Here is a 21,562-nt window from a genome sequence, read left to right on the forward strand (position 1 = left end):
CTCGTTTGCGTCCGCAGAAACGCCTGTCTATTCCCCTTACAATTGAATCCCCTATCACTATAGCTCTGCCACTCTTTTTCCCGCCCTTCTGTGCAGCAGAGCCAGCCACGGTGCCATGAACCTGGCTGCTGCCACCTTCCCCTGGTGAGCCATCCCCCCAACAGTTTCCAAAACGGTAAATCTGTTTTGGAGGGAGATGACCGCAGAGGATCCCTGCACTGCCTTCCTACTCTTCCTCTGTCTGTTGGTCACCCTTTCCCTATCTGCCTCAGTAATTTTAATCTGTGGTGTGACCAACTCACTGAATGTGCTATCCACAACTTCCTCAGCATCGCGGATGCTCCAAAGTGAGTCCATCCGCAGCTCCAGAGCCGTCAAGCGGTCTAACAGGAGCTGCAGTTGGACACACTTCTTGCAGATGAAGGAGTCAGGGACACCAGAAGGGTCCCTGACTTGCCACATCTCACAAGAGGAGCATGACACGGGTCTGAGCTCTCCTGCCATGACTTAAACCTGAAGTTAAATTTGAACTACACTACACAGCTAAGAGAAAGTCAAAGAGAGAGAAATCACTTACCAGTTACAAGCCAATCACTTACCTGCTGGCTGTGATGTAATTGCTCCAGAGACTCCCTCACAGCTCTGCTTCTCTGCACCTCCTTCAGGTGAGCACCAAATTCCCTTAACTAGTTAATTAATTTACTTAATTAATTTGATTTTTTTTTTTTTTTTTTTTTTTTTTTTTTTTGTCACTCCCCTCTTACCCGAACTCAGCCTTACCCAAACTCAGATACACTCTGTTTGCCTCCAGCACTGTTTCTAAAGGCACTTCAGCCACACCCTTTGTATCCTTCCTGATTTACAGTCAGCCAATAGGCCTGCTCCCAAAACTGATCTCCCGAAACTAACAGCTGACCTGCAAGGTAAGGAAGTTGTTAAGCAGTACTTACCTCACCCACGCCGCGACCTTTTAAACTGTCCCCTCTGCCTCGCAGCTCCCGCGCTTTTTGAAACTCCCGCGCTGTTTCCAAGGTCCCGGCTCCCTCTCTCTCCCGAACAGCTGACCTGCAAGGTAAGGAAGTGGTTAAGCAGTACTTACCTCACCCACGGCGCGCCCTTTTAAACTGTCCCCTCTGCCTCGCAGCTCCCGCGCTTTTTGAAACTCCCGCGCTGTTTCCAAGGTCCCGGCTCCCTCTCTCCCGAACAGCTGACCTGCAAGGTAAGGAAGTGGTTAAGCAGTACTTACCTCACCCACGGCGCGCCCTTTTAAACTGTCCCCTCTGCCTCGCAGCTCCCGCGCTTTTTGAAACTCCCGCGCTGTTTCCAAGGTCCCGGCTCCCTCTCTCCCGAACAGCTGACCTGCAAGGTAAGGAAGTGGTTAAGCAGTACTTACCTCACCCACGGCGCGCCCTTTTAAACTGTCCCCTCTGCCTCGCAGCTCCCGCGCTTTTTGAAACTCCCGCGCTGTTTCCAAGGTCCCGGCTCCCTCTCTCTCCCGAACAGCTGACCTGCAAGGTAAGGAAGTGGTTAAGCAGTTTCCATTAAATTCTGCCCCTAATCTTCAAACACAACTAAGTAAATGGATGCCCTATGACCTTGTGTGTAATGGGCGTATATTCTCAAGAATCAAGACGAATGAGGGGTGAGTGATCTCACTGAAACATATGAATTTCCTAGTGGGCTTAACAGTGTAGGTGCTCAGAGGCCGTTTCCCCTATCTGGAAGGGTTTGAACTAGAGGCTACAATTGCAACATAGGACAGGGATGAGGAGAAACTTGTTCATTCAGAGGTTTGAGAATCCTCATAATTCTTTACCCCAGAAGGTTGTGAATGTTCAAGTCATTGAGTATGTTTAAAACTGAGATCACTAGATTGTTAGATTCTAACGGAATCGAGGGATGTGACAGAAAATTGGAGATGATGTAAATGGTCATCTGTGTTCTTGGTGAATGGCAGAGCAAATAAAGAGGCTGGCTGGGCTGATCATATTGTACCTTTTATGACTGGAAGGATTTAATTCAATATACAAATTAAAAATCCCAAAAAGTTGCATAATTTTTGGATTGTACGAATTTGACTTGGAAGGCATTTTTGACTTGTGTTGTTGCTATAAAGTGAGATGCAGCTTACCAACAATTAACTCCCAGGGATAGACAAGCCTGTTAGAATGTTGTTTCGATTGGGATGAATGCTCGATGTCCCAGCCCTTATAGCCATCATAAATCTGAGTACCTTTAGCATTGAGACAATAGGAAGTCATTAAACATCTCCCAACAGTTTACATCCTGATGCCAGAAAGGTCTTTCATTCAGTGTGCCTAGCTGGCCGACAGTCCCGGTGCTGTGAACTGCCTGCCACATTTTCTGGGGGTGTGTGTGGGGCACTCAGTGATGCTGCAGAGGTAGAGGGCTCATTGAAGGTGGAAACGTGATTGACTAGCAGCTTAGGTGATCTAATCCTGATAATAAGGATTGCACTCGAACCGACCAAGATTGCTCAGAAACCCGAGGTTGAGATGCAACCACTTTTAAAATTAGCAGCAAACTGCAAGAAAGTGGCAAAAATGTTGGCACAACAAAGACTGCTGCAGAATCTGGGGAAACTTTAAACATTTGTGCACAGCTATGTGGACCTTCCATTTCATTCACCATAACTTAATCGAACTACTCATTTTGTGGAGGATTAAGACCTCAAATGACGCATCATTTGAAAAATGGTCACATTTATAAGTGTTTTATATTTAAACTGACATGAAGGGCCACTGGATAATGGGATACCCCCTGCTTGTTTTTATACACAGGCAATTTAGTTTAACTTCCACCCCAGCTGTCATAGCAATGGTGAACTCCTAATGTCAGCCAAGCAATTGAATCTACAGAATTGCCAGTAGTCCGTGCCGATCATTTGAATAGACGCACAGATTGTTGTTTGATATCAACATCATTTGAATATGTTGGTATTTTCACATTATGCCCTGGTGATATTGACACCGGATGTAGAAATAGATAAGCATGTCAGTGCAGCCGCTGTGTGAGAAGAATTTAGAATTTTAATGGTTTGGCTAAAATTTGATGTTAAAGGGGAATGCAAGAACTGGCTATGAATTTAACACTAATGACTATAATTATAATTGAGCAAGGGAAGTTTAAATCACCCAAATTGCAAGCTATAGTATAAAACAACGGTAATATTAACACCTCAGCTAGACAGTTTCTTCTAGAATTTAAATAGATTCCTCGCGTAAACCCTCACTAGATATTCTCTCTGCTCCCATGTGTGGTCTTTATGTACCTTTACATAAAGGGAGCAGTGGTTTTCAAACTTTTTTCAGATGACCCACTTTAACCAAATGGTTCACCCATGTAACCCAATAATAATAACTAGCTAACTAAATCGAATTGTGGTGAAATCAAAAGGCAGTGTCATGAGAAAATGATATTTCATGCACATTTCACTGTTACATTGCCACATTCACTTAATGTGGCAGGTGAGCCTGCTTGCCCTCACGATCTCACTCCAATCATGTTCACAGGGTGAGAGGACGCAGAGTTCAACCGGTTACTTGGGCGTTGCCTTCACCTTTGCCAAAACATAAAATCCCACCTCGCATATGTAGGTCGTTGTGAAGGGCAACAGCAACAAAATGCTTGTTTGACTCAATACCGGGTACTCCTGGGCGATGCTAATCCAGAATGATGACGAGCCTTCAGGATCTGTGGTCTGTTTTAAATGTGCTGTCACATTTCAGGTGCAGCAGCTCAGTCTCTTCCATAGGAGTCAGCTTTAAGTCAATCACTGACTCTGCGTTTTCAAACCTGGTCAGTAGGCTTATCAGCTGCTGGTGTTTCTGACTCTCTGTTTCGGATGACAAAACAATCCATGGGTTACATGCAGCTTGTCATTACATGTGTAGTATAGAACATGTTTAGCACAGGAAGAGTGTGAATCAATTTACTAGAAAGGGAAGGAAAATTGGTGCCAATTGCACGTATCAGGCACATTGACTTGTTTATTGCCTAATATGGTCATACTGTGTACTGCAAAGAGAATATGTATTTCATTTACACAGAGAAAAAAGGTCCGAGAACCTTTTGTGAAATCAATTTTGATGATCCATTTTTTAACATCCCGCTGCTCACTCTGCTCGTGACCCCCACTTTGAAAACACTGTTCTGGAGGATAACTTTACTACTCAATATCTGGTTCAAGATAACATGACCCTGGAATCAATATAATAGCCCCCTTGCTGCATGTGCTGGCTATTATGAAGTGTTGCAATTGTGAATTTTTGTCGAGTTTTCAAAAGGCATATTGAAAATCATTCTAGACCGATTGTAAAGTAATTAGCTGGGTTATTTTACATAGAATGTATGGATAAGCAGACATTTATTCACGTCACTCTTTTTGTACAAAAACTGCAACTCAGTCCCTATTACAGGCTAAAGTCAGTCGCTATTTAAATCCTTTCACTGTCGCCAAACTGTTTACTTTCAGATTAATTAACATAACATCATCCATCCATGTGTTCTCTGCCTAAAGGCAAGTTCTCGGCTCATTGTGTGCTGATCCTGAACTGTTTTTGTGGCAGCTTTTGTCTGTGGTGGTTTGCCATTGCCTTCGATTCCTCGGGGAAGAGCGGGGAGGCAGGTCCCAAGTCTCAGCTGGAACGGGAATCAAACCCATGCTGTTGTCGTTATTCTGAACCACGCGCTAGCCATCTAGCTAACTGTACTGACTGGCGCCCAATGAGCATTGACACAGTGCATTTGTGTCTTCTCATCATCTTGAGTGCATTCTTGAGATTTATTGCTCTAACCCCCTTGTGTCTTTATAAATTAATTTCCTGTTGATTATGTGGAGGAAGTGTTTTTTTTTTTTACATCTTTCACACAATGTCGGTATATCTGGCCTGGCCAGCATTCATTGCCCATCTATCGAGAAGATGATGGTGAGCTGCCTTCTTAAACCACTGCAGTCCATGTGGTGCAAGTACACCTCTGTGTTAGGATGGAAGTTCTAGAATTTTGATTTAAATGACAGAGGGAATATTTCCAAGTCAGGATGGTGCGTGACTTGGAGGGGACATGGTATTCCCATGCATCTGCTTCCCTTGTTCCTCTAGGTTTTAGAGGTGGGTTTGGACGGTGCTGTTAAAGGAGCCATGGTGAGTTGCTATTAGATGATGAAATCTCCTTGGTGAATTTTTAATTGGATTAGCTCAATTTAGTTGAAAAGCTTCTTAAGAACAGGAAACACAAAGTGTAGCAGTATGTGGAATATTGATGGATGCAATCTGATGATTATCAATGAATTCACCCACTGAGCAAGTTCCTCACTCCAATATGTCCATGGCCTGAATTTTGTGATGAGAATGACAGCAAAACCGTCAGCGTTCACTGTTGTGACACTACTGAAACTGGCAGCAACTTCTGGAGCCCACATATGAGCAGACTAATATAGAAAGTGGTGAGGAGCTGGAATGCACTGCCTGAGTGATGGAAGCACATTCAATCGAGGCAATCAAATTGGATTATTATCTGAAAGGAAAATATGCAGGGCTACAGGGAGAGAAGACGGGGGAGTGGAGCTGGCACCTCCAGAGGGGCAGCATGAACATTTTGTAGCACCCATTCTGTGATTCTATGAAATCCAGATGTTGCTGTCACTGATTCAAAGCTTATCCAAAGGTTGTGCTGTTAAGGCACCCTCCGAGTACTCTTCATGGAAATCAATTAAATTAATTAGAACTTCCACTCTTGTAAACATTCTTCAAAATGTCACACCTTATTGAATGAGGTGTAACTGGAACTTCATAATTACTGTTGAACTGGCCCTGAAAACCCAATTTTACATTTTGTGGAATGTCAAATTTCTCCACTATTAGAATTTACAGTGCAGAAGGAGGCCATTTGGCTCATCGAGTCCACGCCAGCCCTTGGAAAGAGCAGCCCAGCCAAGCCCACACCTTCATCCTATCCCCGCACCCAGTAACCCTTCCTAATCCTTTTTCTGGACACTAAAGGCAATTTAGCATGGCCAATCCACCTAACCTGCACATTTTTGGACTGTGGGAGGAAACCGGAGTACCCGGAGGAAACCCACGCACACACTGGGAGAACGTGCAGACTCCGCACAGACAGTGACCCAAGCTGGGATTCGAACCTGAGACCCTGGAGATGTGAAGCAATAGTGCTAACCACTGTACTACCCATGCCGCCACTACTGAAATGCATTTTAAAAAATTCTTCTTAAAAGTTTTTTTTTTTAAATGTTCGCTTTTATCTTAATCCAATTATTTATTTCACTCTGAAAGTTTTTAATTAACAGTTAGGGATAGTATGTGCTTTCAGCCTCCTGGTTTGCATTGTGTGAACATTGCCATGTGGTTGCTTGCTTGCTGACATCACTGTTGCTACATGCCAAGTCATTCCTTGGACTTGGTGCCAGATTTAAACTACCGTCAGGAATGGTACAAAAATCACAAGGACTTTTGTGACCCCCCTTCATCGAGGTCATAGGTGAGTGTAAATGTTCTTTTCAGCTTGGAGTTGGAGTCGGGTGGCCTGAAATAAGTTGTTTTGCAACCAGGACTAGACAGGGTAGATGCAGAAAGGATGTTCCTGATGGTGGGTGTGTCCAGAACCAGGGGTCACAGTCTGAGGATATGAGGTAGACCACTTAGGATAGAGGAGAAATTCCTTCACCCAGAGAGTAGAACCTGTGGAATTCATTACCACAGGAAGTAATTGAGGCCAAGACATTGTATGTTTTCAAAAAGCAGTTAGATAAAGCACTTAGGATGAAGGGGATCAAAGGATATGGGGGACAGTGGGATTAGGCTATTGAATTGGATGATCAGCCATGATCATAATAAATGGCGGAGCAGGCTCAAAGAGCGAAATGGCCTCCTCCTATCTTCTATGTTTCTACGTAACAGGATGGCATTGTCAAGGTCATGTTGCTGAGCTATTATTTTCCTTGTTTCGCGCTAGATTGACGGAGTACAAACGAGCTTTTTTTTTTTTGCATGTTAATTTGGTTCTTTGGTTTTAAACATTTGCATGAGTGAACATGAGCTTCAAGTCTAAGAGCAACTCCTTGCATCGACACAATTAAGGCTGGCCATTGTGTCTGCCAGTACAACTGCTGTCAAAACATACAGCATGTGCTGTATGCAAGATTGTTCGCGCTGTGAGCTCCAAGTAATTTCTTGATGGAAGCATGTTGATTGCATCACATGTTATTGAAATCCAACCCTGACTGGTAAATCTGGGTCGAACCTGTGCTATTTTTATTCATACACCATGGCTTGGAGAAAATAAATTGGATTATGTGCATGTAAAATATAAAGTTTTTGCCACAGGCACCTGATCAGGCAGACAAAAGATTTAACATCTCATTCAAAACATGGCATTGTTGGCAATGCAGCTCTCTGCCAGGACTTGCTTATTTATATACTAAATTCGGGAGTGGGCCTCAACTATAACCTTCTGATTTACAAATTAGAGTGGTCTTTGAATATTCGTGACCCACCATCATTTCCTAACATTAATTGCTTGCAATAATCATGAGCCAATTTAATAATGACTGTCCCAGCCTTGTTTTCTGAGATTTTGGGAAGGTTCACTCTTTACCTGGCGAGAACGTTTACTATTTCACCCAATTGGAACAGAAACAACAGTGGGACATTTTCTTCCTCATCTTTATTTCTTTCCACTTTGCAAATATTGAGTGCATTGTGGCTAAATTGAGTTGACCGCTGCTTGGTGGGAATGATGGCCATTAACTTGCAGTTTGAATGATTGATTGTAAGTGGTTGAAATGTTTCGTTGAGGTTTTTCACATATTTAAGTGTCTGTTGTGCCCAGAGTGTTCAAGCTGGTGAGTCTAAGTCAAAGACATGAATATTATAGTGTGCGTGGCTCAAACACATGACATGTTAGCTGTTAAATTTCTTTTATCATATTATTGATCTTGTAACCATGTGAACCCATTGAATTGTGTAGTTCAGAGACTTGAACTGAAGGTAACTATTGTACATCTATGGGGGGAATGATTAGTCCTTCAGCTTGCTTCTGGTTGCATTCGGAACTTGTATGTATGTTTTTTTGGTGCTTTCTATTCAGCTGTTCTTGGATGTATCCCCCATGCTGTGGGGTTCAAAGTCAGCGTTGCACTCTATATTATCACCTGTTTTCGGTTTTTGATACATCAGGTTGACAAAGCATCTATTGCTAGCAATTGGTATGTTTTGCTGAAAATTGCACTTGGTTTGACTGAGACACAGCAATTTCTTCACAGTTTACACCTATAAACACAAATGTAATAATGCAGACTTGCAGCTGTTTAATTTAACAGTGAGGTGGAATAAATATTCTCTGGAATTCAGCACAAGAAGTGAAGTCACAATTCTCTTGGGAGATGGTTGGCTTCCTGAATCTGCAGTTGAGAGATCTAGCGAACAGTTATCTTTAAGGTTATTGGACCAACTTTCTAACAATATGATCTATAAAATGGCAACTTTTGAATTTCTGATGTGTGTATGCAGTGGGCTTCGATTGGAAAAGTAGCCCTTAAGAAGCTTGTAGTGGGGTACAGTTTCATCTTTATGCCCTTGGTGTGAAGTACAATCTGAGTATAGCACAGGGAGGAAAGTCAGGTTTACGGTCCATGGGGCAAAGTTTAGAGGAGATGTGCGAGGCAGGTTTTTTACACAGGGTGGTGAGTGCCTGGAACGTGTTGCCAGGGGAGGTTGTGGAAACAGATACATTAACGGTGTTCAAAAGGCATCTCGACAAATACTTGGATAGGATGGGTATAGAGGGATACGGTACTAGAAAATGCTGAGGATTTTGGCTAAGGGTGGTATCATGACTGGTAGAGGATTGAAGTGCCGAAGGGCCTGTTCCTGTGCTGTTCTTTGTTGTAACATCACCACCTCTTAATAGCTCCCATAATGAAATGAACATAGAACATGGAACATACAGTGCAGAAGGAGGCCATTCAGCCCATCGAGTCTGCACCGACCCATTAAGCCCTCACTTCCACCCTATTCCCGGAACCCAATAACCCCATCTAACCTTTTTGGACACTAAGGGCAATTTAGCATGGCCAATCCACCTAACCTGCACGTCTTTGGACTGTGGGACGAAACCGGAGCACCCGGAGGAAACCCATGCACACACGGGGAGAACATGCAGACTCTGCACAGACAGTGACCCAGCGGAGAATCGAACCTGAAACCCTGGAGCTGTGAAGCCACAGTGCTATCCACTTGTGCTACCGTGCTGCAAATTAATGGAAGGAAATTTGGATAGATTTAGTTAACTGCGAGCAATCCTTACTATCTGACCTTTTCCCCCCTCTGCTCCATACAGGAATTGGTGAGAACAATGTCTGTCATCCTCAATTGTATGAACAATGCCCAAAAATGTGTCTCCCAGAACATACTGTTCATTCTTAATTATCGCTTGCTTCTTGCAGTTGCTGGGGGAAGAGGTGAAAGCTGGCCATCAATAAATCATTTTAAACCACGATTGTGGGATATGGTGAAATCTGCACCGATTTGATTTGATTGCAGCCCTGTAATCACTCCCAAGGGATCTGTTACTCTGTATGAACATTCTAAAATCATTGATTAAATTAAAGCCTTGTAACTGACTCTTGGACATCTGTAGTTCTCTGTATGCAGCATTTCTTGCTTGATGGGCAACAAATGCTAGCCAGCGACGCCCACTTCCCATAAATGAATCTTAAACTTAACTTTCTTGTAACACTCTGCCATTATTGCCGATGTATTAATTTTGGAACAGCCAGTTTTATTTGAGGAGCAGTTGTTCTGTGTAGTAAGTTTTTGCTGACCAAATAAATATTATAAAATGAATAATGGAGTGTTACGTTTTGCCTGATGGAGGCGGATCATTCTAAAACTATTTGGATATTTCTTCCATTCATGCAAATTGAAGGAAAATCAGATGGGTTCCTCTTAACCTTTGTGCGATCCTCTCTGCAAGATAATTCTTTTTGTGCTCTGCAAAGGCAGTGCGTAACATCCAGGCAATAGAAATGAAAATCTACATCAAATTATGTGCACCAAATGTCAGGGTTATTGTCGAGGAGATTTAACAAATATCAATGATTTAAAAGTTTTTAATCTTTAAATGAGATGAAATCTCAGATGCTTTCTTTTTTTCAACTAATTAATTCTACACTTGCAGTCCTTTTAATGTTCTATCGTTTGTCCACCGATATGGTCAGAACATTTAATTGCGATGTGCATGGGCTTTGAGTGGGGCTATAACAAATTTAACCATTCACGTTAATCTGGATAAGCAGCTGGCTATAACATTAAAGGATTATGGACATAACGGTGTGCATTCCCTCAAGAACTGCAACTTGTGTTTATATAGCACCTTTTAACATGGTCGAAAAAATTTGACGTGAGCCCGATGTTGTGTTAATCACCCTGGGGTAACACGGACTGCAACTAGTTGGAGTCCAAGTTGGGAATGAATTTTCCCAAGACGTTCACCATTCCGAGGAAGCGTAGTACTGTCTTCTTGTCTTCCGGGGTCTTCATGGCATTAATGGCCTTGACCTTGTCCGAATCTGGTCGCACACCCTGCTGGGATATCTGGTTGCCCAAGAACTTGATGGTTGACATGCCAAAGGAGCACTTGGCCTTGTTCAGCTTGAGGCCATTTGCATGGACGCGTCGAAAGAGATGAGATATGTGTTCCTCGGGGGTCGTGGACCATATGATTACATCATCTACGTAGACACGCACACCCTCAATGCCCTCCATCATCTGCTCCATGATCCTGTGAAAGATTTCAGAGGCTGAGACAATGCCGAACTGCATACGGTTATAACAGTACCTGCCAAATGATGTGTTGAATGTGCAGAGCTTCCTGCTGGACACGTCAAGTTGTATCTGCCAGAAACTACGTGATGCATCTAGCTTCGTGAAGAATTTGCCGTGTGCCATCTCACTGGTCAGTTCCTCTTGCTTCGGGATCAGGTAGTGTTCCCGCATTATGTTCTGGTTAAGATCTTTGGGATCTATGCATATCCGCAGCTCTCCTGAAGGCTTCTTCACACAGACCATCAAGCTGACCCAGTCAGTCGGTTCCGTCACTTTGGAGATGATGCCCTGGTCTTGGAGCTCCTGTAGCTGGGCCTTTAAACGTTCCTTCAGAGGAGCCGGCACCCGGTGTGGTGCATGGATTACAGGCGTGGCATCAGGCCTGAGTAGGATCTTGTAGCAGTATGGTAGAGTGCCCATTCCATCAAACACATCCGGATATTGAGCAAGGATGTCAGCCTGAAGATCCACATTGGAAGAAGACATGGCATGGACTCGCTGTACGAGGTTGAGTAGCTTGCATGCATGGACACCGAGCAGGGATGCCTTATCAGGCTTGACGATTTCGAATTGCAGTATGACATTGATGGGCTTGTTGGAGACGAATAGATGACAAGATCCTCATGCAGTTATGGCATTGCCATTATAATCGAGGAGCTGGCAGGTTGGCAGAAGAATTTTGGGTCCCTTTATAATGCGGTCCAAATCGGCTTGAGAGATGAGATTGGCAGAAGCACCAGTGTCCAGCATGAACTGGATGCTGCAGTGATTAACTTGTATGACAGCACGCCATTCGTCCACGGAATCCACATTGAGGATAGATGGGTGTCTTGCTGAATTTGAGGAGGCATATCTACATGTAGTGATGATGCCCACACGATAGGGGGACTCCAGGCAGTCGTCCTCTGGATCCGTAGTGCTACTAGGATCAGAATCCAGTAAACCTTGCTGTACACATTGAACGTGCTTGCGTTGGAATTGGGGTTGCTGGCCCTCGACTGGTGGTGCAGACCTGCACAAGGCTGCATAATGTCCAGGCTTCCTGCAATTTAAACATCGCCCGCCTTTTGCAGGGCATTGCCTTTAAGTGGGCGGTGCCGCAGTTCGGGCACGTCATGATGTTGACGTCGTTACGCTCCGTGCGTCGTCGCACATGCGCAGTGCGGTCAGTTGACGTTCGCACCTGCGCAGTTTGGTTTTAGGCTGCTTCGTTCTCCCGTTCGTGCTGCACAGGCGTGGGGCCCTGGGAAAAGTGCGTGAAATGGCCGCTTTCATCGATACTGAGGCGCTGCATCTGAGCGATGGCCTGTACATTCTCTGCCTCGTGGGAGGCAAGTTTTTCATATTCTGCCAATTTGAAACAGGAGTATCGATTTCTCGCATGCTCATGCACTATACACGTCTCGATTGCGACTGGCAAGGTCATGTGCTTAATTTTGAGGAGTTGCTCCCGCAAGGACTCTGAGTGCACCCCAAACACGATCTGATCCCTGATCATGGAATCAGCGGTTGCACCATAATTGCTGGACTGCGCTAATATACGGAGATGAGTTAGAAAGGATTGGAACGGTTCATCCTTACCCTGAAGGCGTTGCTGGAAGATATAGTGCTCAAAGGTCTCGTTTGCTTCAACTTCACAGTGACTGTCAAACTTCTCCGAAACGGTCTTGAATTTGGTCTTGTCCCGGCTGTCGGTAAAATTAAGGGAGTTGAAAATCTGGATGACTTGGTCCCCCGCAGTTGATGGGAGCAGCGTGATTCTTCTGGCATCGGACGCATCCTTGAGGTCAGAGGCCTCAATGTAGAGAAGGAAACTTTGCTTGAAGGCCCGCCAGTTGGCGCTGAGATTGCCGAAGATCCATAGCTGTGGAGGGGCCTGGATTTTCTCCATGCCGCTGGAAGGCACTTTATCTCTGTATCTCATTATGTGTATGACTGCATATCATGACACCCGAGACATTAGGTCAGCTTGGGCAATGAGACCAGTTGTGAGGAATGTCCTTAAAAGAGGAGAGAGACCGTGCAAGGTGGGGAAGCAGAACGATTCATAGAAGGAATTTCAGAGCTAAGGGCCTTGAAAGTTGGAGGAGCAAGCACTGATGATGGGCAGCAGCCTGCATGTATCGTCCTCTAGGCCCTTCAGGGAAAGGTGGATCATATTGGATGGTTCCCCGAGCAGACTGAGCCATTTGGCAGAACACCAAGACCTAGCTTGGCTGGTGGTTAGAAGGGCACTCCCCGTCAGATGCTTCATGCACACCCAAAGTCTCAGAGCCTCCGCACGCTATCCTTGAAGAGGCTGCAGGATGTGCCTTCTCAGAGGCGGTCTAGTGAGAGATGCAGTGGTATTTGTCGAGGCTCATTACGAGCAGTTCTGTGATGCAGGACTCTGTGCTCTTTGCCTCTACGGGCTGTTCCCAGCTCGGTGAAAGACAGTATTTGGTCTGCCCTAAACCTGCTGATTTGCCAGTGCAAAGAATTGTCCTCGACCGAGTGTTGCAGACTGGCACATTCCAAGGTCCAGGACTATGTGCTGAGTGATGTATTCAAGCTTGAGGAAACCATCGCCAAGGCACAATGGAGAAAGGCCACTTTCAGGCTAATGTAGCTCAAGGGGCTGGTAACTGTGTAAAACCCCTCAGACTGTGTGATTAATCCTAACCGTACGGAACGGTATTGTAGCAACCCCAAGTGCACCATGAGCAATGTATATATTTTGAACAGAATTGTACTCTCTGCAACGTAAATATTTAAATCATTGTAATGTTCTCATTACTGAATTGAAGCACCTCAGCAGAGCGCATTGTTCTTGATTAATAAGGGGATCAGGGTCTACGGGGAGAAGGCAGGAGAAAGGGGATGAGAAAATATCAGCCATGATTGAATGGCAGAACAGGCCCGATTGACCGAGTGGCCTAATTGTGCTCCTATGTCTTATGGTCTTATGGTTTTAAAATAATTTTTAAAAAATCAATCGAGTACCCAATTATTATTATTTTTTTTAAATTAAGGGGCAATTTAGCGTGGCCAATCCACCTACCCTGCATATATTTTAGGTTGTGGGAGTGAGACCCTCGCAAACCTGGGGAGAATGTGCAAACTCCACAGGGACAGTGACCCAGAGCCGGGATCGACCTGGGTCCTCGTTGCAGTGCTAACCACTGCGCCGCCCTGCCACCCTGCAGAGTGCATCTTATCTCTGGAGAAAATTTGAATATCGCTGCACTTTACTGTTATGACAATTTTAAATGTTTTATGTTTCTTTCAGATATTTTATCAATAAAGTATATTTTTGCAACCAAAAGAAAGTCAATGAAATAGTGGCTGATGTGGTGATCATTTAGAATAGTTGAATTTGGAGGCGACAAAGGCATGGGTGATGATTTCAGTAGGAGTTAGGACTAGCGAGCAGGGTGATAATACGCAGATGGAAGTAGGCATCTTGGTAACTTGTGTCAAGGCCAGTTAGAAAGGCGAGATTGCAATCTGGTTTAGTGAAAGAGAGTGGCCATAGAGACTGATTGGCTCGCAAGTGGAAACTGATGATGTTATGGATAATGTTGCTGAGGGGTGACTTAATGTGTGTGAGACATTGGAAGATGAGGAATCTGTCGGTGGGAATCTGAAACTTGCTGCGTGAAAGGGCGGTGGAGGCAGAGACCCTCATTATATTTAAGAAATATTTAGGTGTGCACTTGCGATGTCAAGGCATCTACAAGCTATGGGCCAAGTACTGGAAAATGGGATTAAAATGGCTATTTTTGACTGTGCAGAAGCAATGATTCGAAGGGCCTTTTCTGTCCTGCAGACCTCTATGACAGTCTGCACAGCTATTTTTGTCCTTTGGAGGTGGGGCAACGTTTCAATCCACAAAATAAATCAGGGGATCCTTGGGCAACCATCCTGTGTTTAATTTCTTTTTGAACAATGATTTTAAAGATTCGCAGTATCATCTTTTATGAATAAAGTATATTTTTGCAACCAAAAGAAACAACAGATGAAATAGTGGCTGATTTGGTGATCATTAGAAGGGTTGAATTTAGAGATGACAAAGGCATGGGTGACGATTTCAGTAGGAGTTAGGACTTGCATTGACACTATCTTCACATTTATGTCAGAAACTCTTTACGGAAACTAGCTGTGCTGCAGTGATACCCTTCCCCAAATGGGGCACCTCTGTTTCCATTATAAATGTGAACTCTTGAATTTATAATGGAAAATAGGGATGTATCATTTTAAAATGGAGACTGAATTATCCATGTGTGAAAAAAAACCCACTTTGACAAAGAGTTATCAGACTCGAAACGTTAGCTCTTTTCTCTCCCTACAGATGCTGCCAGACCTGCTGAGATTTTCCAGCTTTTCTCTTTCGTTATCCATGTGTGCCCTGGTCTAATTATTCCTTGTACTTTAGCCCCACTTCATCTGTTTCTTCAGAATTATTTTGTGCAGGAAGTTTGGTCACTTAGAAAACAAAACCCTATTTAAAATACTGCTTCGATGTAAGGGAAGTTAAATTTCACACGCAGTATTTTTTGTCTGTTCAGTTAAGTCCCTTCTGTGACGGCTCATGAGTTGGAATATTTAGATATCTAATGAAATTGAAATAATGCAGGCAATAATCAATATTGCACAATGCTTGACCATAGGCCATACTTCTCAATCGAGCTTGAGGACCAATTGAAATTTGCATGTCGACGGCAGGTTAGCGTTCAAGTCACACAATCCGCTCCACATGTATTAACAACTCCGTAACCTTGGATCGAACTGTGTGTTGTAAGGCAGGTTTCTGTTCCAACACAGTGGCGCCAAGGAATAGTGGGAGGTAGCTTCCCTGTTTGTTGGATTTGGAGAGTCCATCTTGACTAGACCTGCAACAAGATAATAGCAAGACGTTTTGAACTGGGATGGAACGAGATATTGATGATTCCGTCTAAGCTTATGCTTGGCCCTGCACCAAAACAGCACTGGGAACAGTGGTGCAGGGGAGGACTTTTAAAACAGTTAGAAATAAAGTAAATGTGTAATCAGTTACATTACCCGAGGGGATATGACACTATCTATAATTCAATAATTTGTTTAGATCAGAGTTGTCAAACCATTCGATTTGTTTCACTGTCGTGTCCATTTCAATTGAAGCTTTGACACAATGATACAGCGATGATATCTCTTCCCAGTAGCACAAATCATTTCATTCTTTGGACGAGTCGATGTGCAAATAGTTTAACATTAAAAACAAAAGAGACTTGAGGGCTAATGTGCTCGTGCAGAGACGACACCCGGCCCAGATTGGTGTCCTTTGTGTGACATTGAAAGCTGTGTATCAATCTCTGTATCTGAATTGAGTTCCTGAAAACCTGCAGGGATGGATATAAACAGCTCAGCAGTCAGATGAGCGATGCTTCAGACTCTAACTCTAGTATGTTAAATGCATATAGCTCAACGTTTAAAGGCAATCATAGCTTTGCCAGGAAGGGATTGTTTTGGCAAAGGAGCAATAAAGACAAAGCACGGAATGTTCTGATTTTGGAGTGGTGCAGTGAGCAGAACCCACCAGTGCACCAGCAACTCGGGTCCTTCAAAGTGGCGCCCTGATTTTTAGAAACTGAAAATAGAAACACCACCCTCTCACTCATGCAACTGCCACCTCCCCCAACCACGGAACTCCACTGCTCCTAACAACATCATGGTGCCCAGGCACGGCCTGGGGGCAGTTCCAGGGTAAATCCCGGGCATGACCATCTAGTTCCAGGGTAAATCCCAGGCATGACCATCTCTGCCCTGGGGGCTGAACTCACCTGTGCTCCTCCAGTGAGTTCTGCTCACCAGGTGCGGGTCGTGGGCACCTGTCATGATTCACGTCGACGGGGCGGCACGATGGCAGCAGTGGTTAGCACTGCTGCCTCACGGCACTGACGACCCGGGCCACTGTCCGTGAAGTGTTTGCACATTCTCCCCGTGTCTGCATAGGTGTAAACCCAACAACCCGAAGATGTGCAGGATAGGTGGATTGGATACGCTAAATTGCCCCTGAATTGGGAAGATTTTAAAGATTGACGCCGCTGTGCCCCAATGTGAATGGACAGTCCGATGGAGGTGAGGGTCTGCCAGGTGTAAAGGCCTGATAGTGATATTTAAATCTATGCAAATGGGGGGTCCCGACTTTCAAAGTTGGGATTTCTGTTACATCATTGGAGGAGGGGTGGGTGGGGGGGAAACGGGGAGCAAACGATCGACCAGGGAAATCTCACCGGTGTAAAAGCCATTTTGGGAGTCCCACAGGTTTTTCCGCCTCGGCCGCTGCACCCTCCCCATCCCCCTGAAAACGGGAGCAAAGAATCCTCCACAAAGTATTCCTTTTCCTTGAAATGGCAGTGGTAATGCAAAGAAGTGAATTAACTTAAAAACGCTCTTAGTCACCAATGATGCAATTATATACCAGAATTTCCAGTTGCCCAGTTTCAATCTCTAGAATTATATTGATGTTGTATTGGCTTCACAATGATTGGAACGGTTTGGCTGCTTTTCAAAGTGGTAGAATCTTACAGCACAGAAGGAGACCCTCGACCCATTGTGCCTGTACTAGCTCTTTGAAAGCAATCCATTTGACCCCATTCCCCCATAACCTTGCATTTTTTTTTTACTTTTCAAGCATTTATCCAGTTCCTTTTTAAAAGCTATTTAAAAACTTGCTTCTACCACCCTTTTTCGGGTAGTGTATTCCAGATTACAAAAACTCTTAATATAAGTTCTCGTTTCCTTGTGTTAATTTCAATAAATATCTTAAAACCTCGTTGTCTGGTTACCAATTCTCCTGCCAGTGGAAACCATTTATCCTTATTTGCTCTCTCTATTTGCATTGTGGTATAATCAATACAAGCTCCAGCTACTTAATGAAGAATGTTATTGCTCCAATTCAAAACTAAATATCAGCTTTTCTCCCGAGGGGGAAACCCTTCGTAAAGAAATGAGATTGTTTTTTTTCCCCACGTCTATCATGGGACGCTCCTATTCAACTAAGTCACCAAGGCAATATTGAAAAGCTTTACATGTGGATAGATGCTTTTGTGAAGAAGGCTCCAAGTTGGTGACAGACGTGCTTAATGGATATTGACATATCAGATTTATGTAATAAACAACGTTTTTTTTGTTGTTGTAAATGTTAACCATGCACATCCTTTCAAAACCAAACAGGGTGGCTGGCAGGAATAGTTGACTTATAACAGAGGAAATTGACCTGGAAACTGACTAAGTGTTAGATTGGTGAAGAAGCCAGAGGCTACAGCTCAAATATACTCCAAAATGAAATATTGTGATTGTATTTCAAGATGCATTTTATTTAATTGTAGGTCATCAGTTGGTTTAAGCGAGACTTTTTTCATTGCAGAATGGGTGTTTTTAAATTAGAAGTGTAATTAGAACCGTCTGCCAAAATCTGGAGGTGTATTGTGCAGGGAAATGACTGCAACGATTTGTCAGAGGCAGCATGTGTGAGGGTCCAAGGATTGGATTAGGGTTACATGCCACGGGGCCAAATCTACCAGCATCAGGATTGCCCCGATGTACCACCAAAGATACGCATTGGGAGTCTGCGGATGACCTGATGCGCTGACCTGTGTGGGAATTGCCTGGGAAGCTTCAACTCCTGATGTGCAAAGATGTGCAGGTTAGGTGGATTGGCCAAGATGAATTGCCCTTCGTGTCCAAAATTGCCCTTAGTGTTGGGTGAGGTTACTGGGTCATGGGGATAGGGTGGAGGTGTTGACCTTGGGTAGGGTGCTCTTTCCAAGAGCCGGTGCAGGCTCAATGGGCCGAATGGCCTCCTGCACTGTAAATTCTATGATAATCTATGATAATTCCCCTGCTCCTGGAGACTCCCGGCAAATGTCTCTGACTCTGATCTGGAGTTGGAGACTTGAGGCAGGTCCAATAGGCCGGAGAATCGCGGGGGGGGGCCCGCCAACCGGCGCAGCGCGATTCCCGCCCCCGCCGAATATCCAGTGCCGGAGACTTCGGCAACCAGCGGGGGCGGGATTCACGCCAGCCCCCGGCGATTCTTCGACCCGGCGGGGGGTCGGAGAATTTCGCCCCTGATCCCAGCGAATCAGACGCCGGTGGGGCCGGGATTTGGGTGGGCTGCGTGCTGGCCCTTTTGCATGACCTGGATCCTTCCTGGCCCCTGCGTTCCAGCAGGAGCGCAAAGTTCCCGCGATTCTCCACCTGCGGCAGCACTTAGTCCCCAGAACGGAGAATCCAGCCACTAGTCTGGAAGGGCAAAGGCCAGCTCCACAGAATCACCGTGAACTTTGAAAGCAATTTGCTGTCTCACCACAGTGTAATGCCGCGCGCGACATCCTTCATGTCTGACCTGGAGTTGTCAGGCTGCAGAGCACCTAGCCCACATTCTACTCTGGAAATTGGTCTCCGTAAAGAACTGTCAACAAGAGAGTGGCTAATTCAAGACTGCTAATTTGTACAACCATTCACAGCGTGTATAATTTACATTTCCTTTCAGTCCTGGGGCCAGAAGTGCATGTGGTAAAAACATATTCCATTACTTAAATTGCATGCTATGTGGAAGACTCCACAAGACAAAAGCTATTTATATTTGTTTGTTTTTTCACACCATTTCACCTCACTTCAGTTTATAATTATATATTTTTTTCACAAGCAGCCTCCCAGCGCAAAGCAAAAAAAAAATTAGACGCTAGAAATCTGAAATAAAAAACAAAAATGCCAGATACAACCAGCAAGTCAGACAGTGAGAGATAAACAGCTAAACTAAGGTTTTGGATGTCAGGCCCTTGGCTACAGCTGGAAAATAAACTTCCCAGTGCACAAGCATTTAAAAAGGGAGCGAGGGAGCTTGTTCATCTACATTTTATTTGGGTTTTCATGGTGGGTTATCCACCTGAACTGTTCAAATGCCTGTGCCCTCCACAGATGCGGAGTGCTTCCAGCAATTTCTCCTTTTGGTTTCCAAGAATCAAGCTGTTGGTGGAGTTTTCCTGCACTCTTTTGGAATGTTGATGACACAGCCTCTTGATACTTTATATTTTACCAGTGAGCCAGCTGATCAATTAAGATAAAATCTTATCTATCCCCACCTGCTGTCTGCTTCGATGACAGCGCTGCTGTACTTTCTGTGAAATGTGTCAGATTGCAGATGCATCTATTCACTTATTTTGAGGTTTTTTTTATTGATTGACAGGCAGTTTAACAGCGGAATTAAAACATTATCGAGGCAAATGCACGCAATGTCAATCAAAGGGCACAGCTCCTTTCAGCGTCTTCGTAGCCTTCTGTCCGTGAATGCATTTTGTTTGAAGGCAGTTTGGAAAAGCAGCAACCTATACTGCCTCCAGGATACGAGGGTCTGAGCCTCTGCGTTTATGGCGATTACTTGCTCTGTGGGAAAGCCAAGGAATTGGATCTGTAGTTGCTCAGTCGATATGATGATCTAAACATAGATTGGCACCATGCTGATTTTAGAAGGAAAACAATAAAACAAGAACATAAGAACTAGAGGCAGGAGTAGGCAATTCAGCCTCTCCAAGTCTGCTCCACCATTGAATACGATCATGGCTGATCTCCTCTCGGCCTCGACTCCACTTTCTGCCTGTTCTCCACAACCCTTCAACCCATTACTAACTAAAAACCTGCCTATCGTAAATTTGCCCAATGTCTCGGCAGCCACAGCACTTCTGGGGTAATGAATTCCACAGATTCACAACCCTTTGAGAGAAGTGATTTCTTCTCATCTCTGTTTTAAATCTGCTACCTCTTATCCTAAAACTATGACCCCTAGTTCTAGATTGCCCCACAAGAGGAAGCATCCGCTCCTTGTCTACTTTGTCAATATCTTTTATCAGCTTGTGCACCTCAATTAGATCTCCCCTCATTCTTCTAAACTCGAGAGAGTATGGGCCTAAACTGCTTCATCTCTCTTCAGAAGACAAACCCCTCCTCACTTGATGAACCTCCTCTGAACTGCCTCCAATGCAACTACATTCCTCCTCAAATAAGGGGACCAAAACTGTACACAGTACCCCAGGTGCCTTGCACAGTTGCAGCAACACCTCCCCACTTTTATACTCTATTCCTTTAGCTATGAATGCCAAAATTCCATTTGCCTTCCTTACCACCTGCTGTACCTGTTACTAGTTTTCTGTCCCATGCTAGGTTTCTGCGATTCATGCACGAGGACACCCAGATCCCTCTGCAGATGTGGTGCCAGGTCCGCCGCAGATTCCTTATAAAATTCTGCCGGGTACCCATCCGGCCCAGGGGCTTTCCCTGACTTCATACCCCTGATACTATACAGCACCTCCCTCAGCACTCTGAAGTTTCTCTCCATTTAAATTGTAAATTGACGTTCCATTTTGTCGACCAAAATGGATAACCTCCCAGGGGGAAGGGAGTATTCCTTCTTTTCACACGTCTATAAGGTGTATTCGAGGATTGATTACTTTGTAGTGAGTTGGGAGATTTTGGTTGGGGTGGAGGGGGCAGAGTATGTGGGGATAGTTATCCCGGACCATGCACCCCACTGGCTGAATATACGCCTCATTACGGGACGAGAGCAGAGGTCGGGGTGGAGGTTTGACTCGGGGTTGTTGGCGGATGGAGGTTTTTGTGATAAGGTGCGGTTGGCGATTATGGATTATGTGGAGTTTAATCAGAATGGGGAGGTGTCG

The 21,562-nt window shown here is 44.6% G+C and overlaps 1 protein-coding gene and 1 long non-coding RNA gene across 11 annotated transcripts in view; one reads left to right on the forward strand and one right to left on the reverse strand.

Moving 5' to 3' along the window:
- kcnma1a (potassium large conductance calcium-activated channel, subfamily M, alpha member 1a) overlaps positions 1-21,562 on the forward strand; it is a 1,078,085-nt gene that overhangs the window by 165,692 nt on the left and 890,831 nt on the right. The gene's annotated exons all lie outside the window — the stretch shown is intronic.
- The window catches only part of LOC140403568 (uncharacterized), a 79,924-nt gene continuing 73,947 nt past the window's right edge, over positions 15,586-21,562 (reverse strand). Inside the window, exon 3 of the long non-coding RNA XR_011938353.1 lies at positions 15,586-15,736. This is a non-coding gene — a long non-coding RNA (uncharacterized lncRNA). The remainder of the gene's footprint in view (positions 15,737-21,562) is intronic.

The sequence above is a fragment of the Scyliorhinus torazame genome, chromosome 28 (genome assembly GCF_047496885.1).
Source record: "Scyliorhinus torazame isolate Kashiwa2021f chromosome 28, sScyTor2.1, whole genome shotgun sequence".
NCBI lineage: Eukaryota > Metazoa > Chordata > Chondrichthyes > Carcharhiniformes > Scyliorhinidae > Scyliorhinus > Scyliorhinus torazame.